Genomic DNA, 12771 nt, shown 5'->3' on the forward strand with positions numbered 1-12771 from the left:
CTTGAACAAAAAAATAGTCGTCTAATTGGCATGTTTCGCAGATACAGCCAGTCTTCAAAGACATCTAACAGAAAACGAAACATTGGTACATGGTTAGAGAATAAATTAAGAAAACCCAATCTAAGCTTTTCCAATTGCCTGAAAGTCACAGGAGCTATAATATTATACTCGACACAATATAATATGATACAGATATGATACGATACGATATGTTCCGGTGCTATGCGATAAAATGGAATCAATTCAATAACATACAGAACGATTCAACACAATACGATGTGATATGATACGATAAGATACAATACGATCTTATGGTTATTGACGGTCATACAATCAAATTTTGTTTGCCGGACATGAAAACAACATGAGGAAAATTATAGTGCAAAACATATACAAAATACTGCCAGAGAAAACCTTGCCCTGTGTTGTAGTATTGGCATTTGGGGGACTAGGGTGGCTTTGGTGGCTTGGATACTTTCAGGCTTCCCTTTCAGTCTCTTACAATATATAGAGTCCAAGTTTAAGACTTCTGATCACCCTCTGTGCTCCTTTCACCACTGTGTGCAGGTCTCTCTTGTCCAGGGCTGTGCTGCTGGACTACCACACAGTTGTGCAGTTACAGAAAATTGTCTCTGTGGTGCTGCTGTAGAGGTTTATGAGAAGCTGCCATGTTGGACGGGCTTCTTTCAACTTCCTGAGGAAGACGAGTCTCCGTTGGGCTTTCTTTACCAGGTAAGAATTTTTTTCAAGACTACTTCAGATCACTCATTATGTAGACTGTGATGCTTTACATATTAATATTACACAAACGGCATGACAAGTTTGGTTGCTCGCTGAGATAATTCCTCCAAAGAGAAGCCAGACAGTTCACATCGTTTTTTTCTTCCAGGGTCAGACTGCTCGCATACCCCAATTTTATTTGGATTCATGCAATTCTGCCTTTTATCACTTAGCTGTTTCTACTGACACAGACAAAATGGGCCTCCCCATGGACTAATTATTTTTTGCTTTCTCATTGGCAGCATGGCTTCACTATTAGTGCAGGCTTATGGATATATAGTCATTGCACTATATGATGTTCTCTGTTTGTGTGTGGACATGCCTTTGAGTGTGCACGTCAGTGTGCTTCTATTATGAGTCTTCTTCAGAGTCCTCTCAATGAGAGCTCTGTCTCCAGAGGGTTCCTGTCCAGCCCCACCAGAGAAACCAAATAAATAAGATGAAGACCAAAAAAAAAACAGATTGAGAGGAGCTGTCAGGGAAACATGAGGAGAACACGCCCAGACCTAATGAAATTGGCAACACAAACAGAGAAAGCGCTTCATGGCGATCTCGTGCCAGTGTAATGATTCCGCGTCCTGGACTGTACCAATTCCAGGCAATTTCAGACAGGTGTTTACTCCGACTGAGTGGCCAGTGCCTGCGGCTGTCGACACAACAACACATTATATTTAGATTGAGGGGAGGGCGGCTGACTAGCGGGGTATTACACTGAAGTCTGTTTCAAACATTCGAGACATGATGGTTTCCAAGGAAGCTTCATCCAGGAAGATGTTTTTTTGGTTTTTATTGAAAATATCACAGCTTCAAAGTGGATACGTTCCACAAAGTTCCACAATCCATGTCTTTACACTCATTTAAAAAAAAAAAATACATTCATATTAGAATTTCAGTGCAAATGAATTAAAAACTTCCAGAAAAGAAAAGCATAAAATAAATGTCACAAGTAGACATAAATATAGATTTTCTCTTCATTTCTGTCATTATTATGGATTAATATAACATATTTGACTTCAATAGGTAATATGGCACAGGAAGGCTCTTTTCCCTTACCATTTCATCCTGGACCTGCTGTCCTGATGTTTGACATATAAGGTTGAGTTGCACGACTAATCACGAATAATGAACTTCATGAACAGTTATTTCCTCATAAGCTCTCAGTGACGCCGGAGAATAAAACTAGTTGCAGTAAAATGATGTATAACACGCTGTCACTCACTGGAGTTTCATTTCGTCATGTGGATCTCTTTTCAAACTTTGTAATCTAGAGTATGTAAAGTTATAATAGTTGAACATAATGACATGGGGTAGACTAAATGCCTAAAGACGTGAGATAAATCCACAAAGAAGCCTTAATGTGAGCAGAATTAAACACATTTGAAAAAAAAGAAAGTCCAAACCAACCAAAATTTCGATCCTTTGATCGGAACTGTTTGCTCAGACCAAAATTAATTTCATGAGTTTTCATGAATTTTAACTTTGAAATTATTGGAGCTGCCTTTAACGAATTGGCATTGACCACTGTACAATGAATACAATCTTGAAATCTCTGCAATAAGTCTGTGAACATGAAATTAAATGAAACAGAACCAGGACCTGAAAATGCAAAACTTGCTTTGTTGCCAAGTAAACGGAACCTCAGGTGGCCAAAACCTGATCCAATTAAGCCATGTGCACGGATAAATGTCATCGCTCCTTGTTACTGGGTGAACTAACCCTTTAAATCTAACAGCTGTAAGATAAGCACCAGCACGTTTCCTCTTATCGGATTCAAATTCCTGTCTCAGTGGCATGCGTCTCAAGTATCCTCACAAAACCTTACATATACTCGCTGAGAGGCTGACAATAACAAAACATACATTTCACACTTGCAAACCTTCCAGTGGCGCAGGGGGTGAGGTGGACGCATTGACAAGGCACCCACTCAGGGACGAGGGCCTGATGTAGAGCGCTGTTCACCCCTCCCAACGAGTAATAAAACACTCAAGGAACGGCCTCTCGCTGCCATGGTAACAAATGCCCATATAGGTTACCCCCACAGTGTGCGGTGGAGAGATGAGATGAGCTACTGGTGTGAGGAGGGAAAGTAAAAGATGCAACCTCAGAACGAAGGTCAATTATGTTGGAAGTTATCCACGGCTTAGAGCAGGGACATTGCTGCCGTCACACAAGATAATAGCTATTACTGACAAGTTGGTAAAAGTCATGGAGTACAGCGCTGAGCTATAATTTCTTGGAGGCTATATGCCAGCGGTGTCAGCTCGCATCTTTAAGGTATTCTTCTCTGCAACGAGGTAGAAGGCGCTCTTATAGGTCAGACACAACAGGCCTCTGGAAATTTTGATAAATAGTTCTTGGCAAGTCTTTTGTGCACTGCTTTTCTCTCCAATTTGTTTATTTGCTCGGGCCTGTTGTGATGCATTACAGATCTATAGTGTTCCTAATCTTCAGCAGCACTGGCTTTGACAGCTTTTTTTTAAAGGCAGACGGAGCAGCATGCCGAAAATCTTCTCCCTTTTGCATTGTTTGGAGTCCTAAAACTTAAAGCTAAGTGTGCATGCTGTTTGTTTGTGAGCACAACTGCAATTATGTGGGAATCAATCCCAGTGTGTATATCTATTTCACAGTTAATAGTGCCATAAAGTTTACATTCTGGTTTCTGCTATTTAACAGAGTCTCAGTGCCACTGCAAGACCATAAAGATTACAGCTACAGTCAATTATTTGAAGCAACGTGATCTGTGTTTAAAGAAACTACAAATAACTTCCACGCTACCACAGACAGGAGAAGTCTCGCTCATATCTTTTCTTTATCTCCGCTTTTTTTCTCCCCATCTGTTTCTCACAGATCCTCTGCCTTACTCATTCCTTTTTAACAACATCTTTTTTTTTTTCTTCAGCTCAGCCTTTTGTCTCTATTTCTTAAAAAGAAAATCTCCCCTTCACTGCCCGCTCCGTCTCTTCCCTCCCTCTGATTTGTTCCTTCCCGTCTTTCTCTTCCCTCCCTCTGAAGATGGCCTTCACACAGAGTGAAGGGGAAAACGAGCTCGGTGAGAGGGCAGGCCGACGCGGTGCAGTCAGACAAAGAAACGAGCGGCAAACTGACAGTTCACGCACGCACACGCACACACGCATGCCTACGGCTACATTAATTGAGGGAAGCGCAGTAGGTGTGCTTAGGTAGCGCTGTCTGCTGTTGGGATGTGCTGATGCTTCAAAAATGACCACCGCTGATACTAATGCCCCTGTCTGGCATCAATCAGTAGTGCAGGTGTCATTATAGGCACACAGAGAAGGGCAAAGACTGTGACTGGTGTGAATAGACTTATTGGCAAGGCGCGGCGCTGCCGGGGACAATACATCTCTGCTGATTTATCATCTGCAACCATAACTTGCTGGTTTTAATGTACCTGACAGATGAGCTCACTTTTTCTCCATGAGTTTGTTGAACTACCAACACAATGTCAGCACGGTAACACTTTATGGTATTGTTCTTTTTTTTTTAAACGAAAGCTTTATTCTCCCATCTGCTGTCTTTATTTTGACTTGTAAAAGAGGGACAATTTAGGGATTTATTTGTCTATTTCAAATATATATTCTGGATAAAAAAAAAAAGAAGAGATTTTATACTCTCCAGGTGTCTAAACGTATTTCCAGTAGAAGTGCTGTACAGCTGCCTGGGGAAATGCTTAATGTTGGAGTTGGACAGTGATCTTTGGTTTCTGTTCGGTTTTCCTGAAAATTAACAATAGAAAATGCAAATGAATTGTGTGCTTGTAGCAGGGGCTATTGCGATAAACAGCTGGAGTGCTAATTCTCCAGTCTGCTTCCATTAAATCACTCCAGAAGAAGAGGGCATAGCAAGATGACATGATTAAGAAAGGCACCAGTCAAACGTTGTTGTAGAAAATTACGGAAATGTGACATTTGTGTAATTAGCATTTGCTTGTTTTTATAGCTGAAGCCATGTGTTTTAGATGCTTCACAAAAGCCATTTCCCCAAACCACTGTTTTTCACCACCCTTAATTGAACCAACGGAAATGAACATTCTATTTCATGAGGAATTGTGGACTCGTCTTCTTCTGCTTTTCTGGGGTGGCAAAAGTTTAAGAAAATTAGCCCAGACGCCTCTCTCCACAGCAACATTTTCCAGCTCCTCTTGAGGGAATCCTACGGCCTCCCCTGCCCACATGTGATATGTAATCTCTCCAGAGAGTTCTGGCTCTACCCAGGGGTCTCCTACCAGTTGGACATGCCTGGTAAACCTCCAATGGAAGGACTCCCAGGGCGTATATTAATCAGATTCCTGAGCCACCTCAGTTGGCTCCTTTTCACGTGGAGGGGCAACGGCTCCACTCTGGGATGCCAAAGCTTCTTACCCCTATCTAAGGCTGAGCCCAGGCACCTCGGAGGAAATTCACTTTAGTTGCTTGTGTCTGCAATCTCATTCTTTCGGTCCCTGCCCAAAGTTCATGACCATAGGTGAGGCCGTGCGTCCCCATTATGCAAATGTTCCACCAAAACAAGTTCCCCTCCACAGTATTTTGCAGGGGCACCATTGCAACATTGCTACAAGAAATGCAAACAAGCCAAAACATGTTTACCTTATAACAGAATGATATATTCAATTCAACTTTATTTACATAGCGCCAAATCACAAAATAGGTTATTTCATGGCACTTGACACATTAAAGTCCTTACAGCAAGACTTTACAATATTATACAGAGAAACCCAACAATTCAACAATTCCCACATAAAGCTAGGAGGGGGGGGGAAACTCCTCTTTAAGGGAGAAAAACCTCCAACAGAGGGAAGGAAAAACTCCCTCTTAAAATGAAGAAACCTCCGACAGAACCAGGGTCAGAGGTGGGCGGCCATCTGCCTCGACCCATATATATACATATATGAGTGCAACCAGACCATTCGCCAGGATTGGCACGGTGCAGTGGACATTGGTTTGGATATGCAAGACCATTTGAAGCCCTGATATCTCTTGAACCAAAAAACAATTACTAATGAGACCACTGACATTCCTCCAGGCACTCTGGCTCCCTGGCTTTCTCCTACAGTCCAAAGACTCACGTGCTCAGTTGACTGGTGATTCTAAATGTGTGTGAATGTTGTCTGTCTTACTTTGTTAGCCCTGTGGTGGACAGGCGACTTGTAGGGTGTACCGCCAACCAAAATCAGCTTCGATAGGCTGTCAGAAGGACATGTTTTAAGATGGAACTTGGATACAAGATCCTTTGCAAGAACGACAGCTGAAGCTTTGTCCACATTGGGTGTTGTCCTCGGGTCTTCCGTGACCCATTTTCAAAACCATTTTGGGTCACAAAAGACCCACGGACAACAGGAAGGTTAACATACAGCTCTGCACCTCAATGAAAGGCAGAGATAAAACAAATTCACGTTAATGAGTGGTAGGGGAAACACTATAGAACTAATTGGGAAATACGCAGGCTGCCAACAGCCTCAACTTGTCTTGTGTTCATAGTAATTGCACCAAGGTATAACAGTCAGTATGAAATATAGAATAGGTTCGATTGTGTTGTGAATAGTTGCTTCAGTGCAAAGTCGAATAACATACAAAACACCTCTGATGTTTTTTTTCCACTACTTTTAAGTCATCCTTGTGATGCTAACTCATTGCCTTCCAATATAATACATGCTGTGTATAAAGTCATCTTTGATACCTAAATGAGTTACACTGAATGACACATCCCGCTTAGCTACAGAGAGTCATTTCATCTGCAAAGGGACCCTTACTGAGAGTCAAATCACAAAGGAAAACCTTGGAATCTAATGTGGGAGCCAAGAGAGGTAAATTATACATTCAAGTGGCATGACTTTGGCCTCAATATTCTATTTCCCCCCAATGCAAATGGCACCCAGAAGAGAGATTTTGGTGTTAAATAGGGACGGCTTAGTGAAACAAAATTAGCACAGGTCACCCACTTATGAGAGCTGTTTGGAAGGGTGGAGGGGCTGCTCCTAATAATGTGAGATGCTGCAGTTTTAGAAGGGATGCAACCATATAAACACGTTTATGACTCTATTACAGAAAGTGTAGCGAGGATGAAATTCAGCAGCCGCCTCCATCTGACCACGCTCGGATGGAAACTCAGGGGTCGCGGGTGATTGGTTGGTACATTTTTGAATTCAAACAGTTGCCATCCAGTCATGAGGAACTGCACCTTGAACTGCATAAATAGTTCAAGAGGGATGTGTTTCAGTCATAGGAATGCAGCCCCCGTTTCGATTCAGGTTCGTGTTTTCCCTTTGGATATATCTTTCAGTGGCAGTGTCTAGTTGATGAGTAACCCTTGATTTGGTCGAGTGATACAAGACTGAATCATCCCCACAAGTGGGTGTTGTAAGAAATGTGAGTAATGTTCAACCAATTGGACTTTTCAGGCTTGGTTGGAGTGCTAATTTCCTCACTCTGCCAGATTTCAGATGGGACCCAGCAAAAAGGATTAAATTACTTCCTGAAAAGTCAAGACTGAGAACTTCAAATGTACAGGTTCCTCCCCGCGATGTAGCTGGGGTTATTATCATCTCATTACGGAGACAAATGACTTTCATTTGCACGACTATACCTCGAAAAACATTCAAGCAACAGACGAAATGAAAAGCTTTTTCACAGCAGTTGGCCAACGATGAGTCACTCAAACACTTTGCTGACTGTGAAAGTTGCTGGATTTCACTCCAAACATAAACACTGAGAAAGTATCAAAGGCTGAAATGCCCATTTTACAGATGTTTGTTTGCTGATTTTTAGCTCCAGTTTTGTTTTATTTATAATTCTTCTGCTTATCGAATGAGATGTAGCGTAAGCAGCCGTTTCTGCCTGCATGAAAAATCCAATAGCCTGATGCAAGATCTTTTCTTTGGACGTACCTGAAAGTGAACTACCTCAAACCAAATCACCCAGAGAAAAGAAAATCCATAAAGTTGACACGTGTGTAGGCAAATCCAAACTTTCCTCCCGACGCCGCCCTGACAGAAATGAAAGGAACCCCCCCCCCTCCTCCTTTTCCTGTTGTTTACACTGCTGCTGATTGTCTCAGATACAACTGGGTGAGAAAATCATACATATCTGCCTGCATTCTGATGAGTTGTTATCGGCCAATTATTTTCCTCCGGCTGTCAACAGAAATGAAGCTGTATTTCTGCAAGCATGGCTAACAACCCACAGGGAGGCCTGTCTGTCGGGTGTGCTAGCAGTGTGTGTGTGTTTTGGGATGGGTTGCTACATAAGCCAAACAAATCGACTGCTTCCTATTGTACGGTTCTCTCTTTTCCACTCTTTATTTCCCCCATTTTTCTGCTCATATGCCAACACACTTTTTTTTTTACCTTCCTACTCCTTTTATTCCCTGAGCTCCTTCCTCGTTTTCTCTTATTACACTTGCACGGCTCTTTACATGCAGCTCTGTCTCTGTTTTTTTTGGGGGGGGGGCTCAGACTCTTCTTCTGTCTCTTGTTTTTTTTTTTTTTTTTCCTCCTCTGCCTTCCCCTCATTTACGCCGGCCTCGCGATGCAACCGCTGTCTTCTGATGCCTCTTGTGCTCGTTTGAAGTCCGCCGTCTTTACTTGGCCTTTTCTCCACAACTTTGGGGTCTCTTTCGAAATTTGCGCACGCACGAAACTGCATGCATGCACCGGCTGCGCACGCAGACACACACACGCACACACACACACACACACACACACACACACACACACACACACACAGGCAGAGTAAACAGGAGCCGGCAACTGGCACAGTCGCAGAGTCGGTGCAAGGGAGCACAGGCATAACAGGCCAAAAACAATTAAGCACAGAGAGGAGACGGGCCCGCTAGTGAGGGACATTTACATTATTGAAAAGGACTTTGAAGGGAACGGTGGAGGCTGATGCCCAGAAAACACACACAGGCTGCCTGTTTCGCTGCTGGACATGCCAAATAATGATCTCTCTCCTCTGTCTCTCCCCTCGGTCTCTGTTTTCTCTGTCTTCCTCTCTGCCACGTCTGTCACGTTTGCCCCACCCCCTGTCCCCCGTCCCCCTTCCTCTCTCGCACCTCTCCTCCCCTCCATTGGATGTGCCCTCCAGTATCATCCAAAACACAATGTAATCTTTACAAATGGCATACCTACGGAGCTGCGTGACGTGTCACCCCGGATCAGAAACGAGGCCCAAACAGGCTTGACATTCCCCTCCCTCCTCTGTCATTTCACCATGTTAAATGTCAAAGTGTGTGTGTGTGTGTGTGTGTTTGTGTTTATGTAAGAGTGCATAGGAATGCTCACCGAGGGATACGAGTGTGTGCGGGTGATGCACATTTTGCATACGTGAACTTTTTTCCGGTGTTTGCTGCACCAGGCTGATGCTTCTGTCACTGCAGCAGGAACCGTGCGGCATCAGATATTCTAGCCTGGTTTCACCCAAATGTTGCTCCCAGCATCAGTCTTCACTGTGATCGTAGTCTATAGACATTGTTCGATTAAGAAACTGAAGCAAAGACCCATGACATAAAGTCAGGGGGCACTTTTGAGGGGAATCAGAGGTGTGAGGTGTGTTTGTGAAAGAGAGGGAAGGCATATATGTCTCATTGTAATTGTCATTGGTACAAGGTGTCCGATGTGCACTTATTTATATATTTTTGTGTGTTTCCATGTTGGCATAGTATACAGATGTGCCCATGATTGTTTGGGTGTTTGTCTATGCGATAAAGGTGCATCTGTGCATCAAAACACGCGCCAATTGACACTTTGGGGCCCACGTATTATGTGCGTATACATGCTTTTGCATTGGATATGCGTGCGTATGTCAGAGGGAGATTATTTGTGAAATGCAGAATTGTCTGTGTGGTGGCATTAACCTTTTCCCTTGTTTAAGAGTGCATGTTTGGGCTGAAACGGGTGTGTCCTTGGGGATAGACGAGCGAGCCACTCTGACTGGGATCGGAGGAGACGTGGGGCTCATGGAAACGGTCGGCTGAAGCCAGCTCACAGCCAACCTGCCCCCTGGAGGGGAAGAATTCGGAGCGCTGTTCTTAGCAAGAGCTTGTCAGCCAAAAGCAGCCAGGGGTCCAAAAATCACAAACGATTACATAATCTTTAAGGAACGCACACACACACACACACACACACACACACACACACACACACACACACACACACACACACACACACACACACACACACACACACACACACACACACACACACACACACACACACACAGTGGGACACGTAGCGAGCTGGTCTGGTACTGGGAAGAGCTAAAATGAAGACAGAATTTCACCAACAGGTGGTTAAAAAGGTCGAAACTGCAACTGTTGTTGAGTTTGAAAATGTCTTCCAACACTATAGAGACAGTTTACCCCGTCGGTATTTTCAGTAGGTTCACATGTTGTAATTGTTTTTTGTTTTGTTTTGTTTTTTTCTGTAATATACCGTTATAGAGTGCATCCTCCTCCATGCTCCTGCAACTGCCCGATTTCCCTGCGGGGATCATAAACGTATCACCTCACTTTATTTTATCTCATTCGCTAGAAGTCACACAAATAATATCTTGCGTAGTTTTAATGACATTGAAATGCCTTTCAGGGACAACGGTTAGGTTGCATGCCACAAGACCGTTAGCAGTAAGTCCGATTCGATTCCTGGCCAGCCGGACATTTACTTCACATCATTCCAGTGCTTTCTTTCCCCGCAGTTCCCGTCTGCATACACTGGCAGGCACCGAGTCAGTCGTAGTCAGGAGCTATTGTCTGTCCCACCCAATTAGCACGTTTAATAACTGAGGCAGCTTTCATTCACGCAGAGCAGGTTGCCTGCTAGTCAGAAGATTGGCATTTCAATCCTCTTGTCCACAGGCAGAAAAGTTCTTGGGCAAGACACCCAAGTTGCTCGCGATGGCAGAGAAGCACTTTGCATAGTAGCTCAATCGCAAGTGGTGTGTGTGTGTGTGTGTGTGTGTGTGTGTGTGTGTGTGTGTGTGTGTGTGTGTGTGTGTGTGTGTGTGTGTGTGTGTGTGTGTGTGTGTGTGTGTGTGTGTGTGTGTGTGTGTGTGTGTGTGTGTGTGTGTGTGAATAAGCGAATCATAGGCCAAAATTGTTCGGTGTTTTGTTGGTAAAAAGGTGAAATATAAGTCCACACCATTTGACATTTATCTCCACCACCTCCTCCTCTATTTGCAAAAGTTGTCCCTTTGTTCATATTGTTGTTTATTCATTCAAACTTTGTGAATCTCAGGCTCTGTCAGGGGTTTTGTGTGATCTTGGGGACTTTGTGTCATGCTTACTCGGATTGTTCTGGAGCGTCACTCGTGCAGCGTCACCGCCAAACACAAATGCATGTCGTTCTGATATAACAGTTCGTGTCTGGCCTGAAATCTATTTAATTTCAACACAGAAGAGGGAGCGATTCATTCACTTCCTGCCTTGTTTGACTGCAAAGTAGTGCGGCTCGTTGGGCCTGGGCTAATTTTAGACACGAGCAGGCAGTGACCTTTCATTCAGGAAATTCTTATAGTTGCTGTTTTGGTGTATGCTTGTTTGTTTAACTGCCTGCTGAGAGAGCACCAGAATAGCAGAGTGGTGCATGGCTGGGGTAGTGAGTGCACACAAGGGAACAAAGACATTGTCTGTTTGATGATAATATACGGTATCACTTTCAAGTTCTAAAATGCAAATGCTTAATAGTTTTGCAATAACTAAAGACTAGTTTTCCTTTGACTAAACTTTTGTGAGAGGGAGAGGAGCATACGTGACTTCTCAACTGCACTGAATTATGTAATTTATGGATTTTAATCTTTACCTCAGCCTCACATGATCAAAAAGAAATGTCCTTTTTTTTTTTTTAATGAATTAGTACTTGTCCAACCAAAATATTTATTTCCTATTAGACCGTTAAAAATAATCACACTAATTGAACATCTTATTTGTCAGTTAGCATAATATCAATATATTGTGTTATCATGCATGGGTGATTGATTTTTCATCTCTAATTCCAATTTCATTTCTTCATGCTGATGTTCTACAGAAGTGTTAGGCAACTTTAAAGCAAATTAATTATGTTGCTGGTAACTCAATCCAATTGTAGCAGAGGCATCAGTTCAATGTTTATGTCTGAGCAAATACAAAATGTTAACTGTCAAAAAATTAATCGTTGGAGTGCCCCTTTAATTGAACATATCTCGAAGGACTTCCAGCAAACTGGATGACGTGAAATGCTCTCGATTTCAGTCCTTGTTGTTGTTCCATTAACTCCCAGCAAACTCCCCCTCTGCATCCTCATAGGCATTCAGCTGAGGAATAATAAAAGTCGGCCTCATAATAAATTGCCTCACTGTTACAGAAACGCCAGAGTAAGGCGAGAAAAAATGGTGGGAGGGCCGAGTGGTAAATATCAAAGGAGAGCTTCGGTTTTGTTTTTTTTTCTTCATTATACATATAACAGCCGCTTGGTACGAAGCACTTAGCGAGGCTCTAACCGCTCGTGTGAAGACGTAGTGTGTGTGTGGCATGGATAATTCAACCCCAAGTGATTTCCACTGCTGCGCGCAGGTAGTTCGTGAACCCCGTCACCCCGGCCTGCTCTAGTTCCTCTCCGCTGGCTGGAGAAATATCTCCTCCACGTCTTCTTGCTCCTTTTAAGCGGACATGGCAACACATATCTTAAGTTGCTATTGTGAGCACAGATGCTGCTGTTGCACATTTATTGATTTTTTTTTTTTTTTTCTTCTCCTCTAAATGGGTTTGGTTGTGCAGGGAGAAAGCCTTACTGTCTGTAATAAGCTCACACACAAACACACACACACACACACACACACACACACACACACACACACACACACACACACACACACACGCACGCACGCAAACACCCTGCCAATTGTCTGCAATAAGGACCCCAGCTTTCAGGCATGAGCGTCCAAACTCTCCGTACACGCTGAGATCAAACAATGTTCTGCAAATACGACACTCCAGTCCGATGCA

At 43.3% G+C, this 12771-nt stretch overlaps 1 long non-coding RNA gene across 1 annotated transcript in view; it reads left to right on the top strand.

The window, feature by feature from the left end:
- The first annotated feature begins 642 nt into the window (after window positions 1-642).
- The window catches only part of LOC138620726 (uncharacterized), a 43356-nt gene continuing 31227 nt past the window's right edge, over window positions 643-12771 (top strand). Inside the window, exon 1 of the long non-coding RNA XR_011310889.1 lies at window positions 643-732. This is a non-coding gene — a long non-coding RNA (uncharacterized lncRNA). The remainder of the gene's footprint in view (window positions 733-12771) is intronic.

The sequence above is a fragment of the Brachyistius frenatus genome, unplaced genomic scaffold (assembly GCF_029030835.1).
Source record: "Brachyistius frenatus isolate BFR_SWC_R1_liver_20210118 unplaced genomic scaffold, ASM2903083v1 Contig_26, whole genome shotgun sequence".
Classification (NCBI taxonomy): Eukaryota; Metazoa; Chordata; class Actinopteri; family Embiotocidae; genus Brachyistius; species Brachyistius frenatus.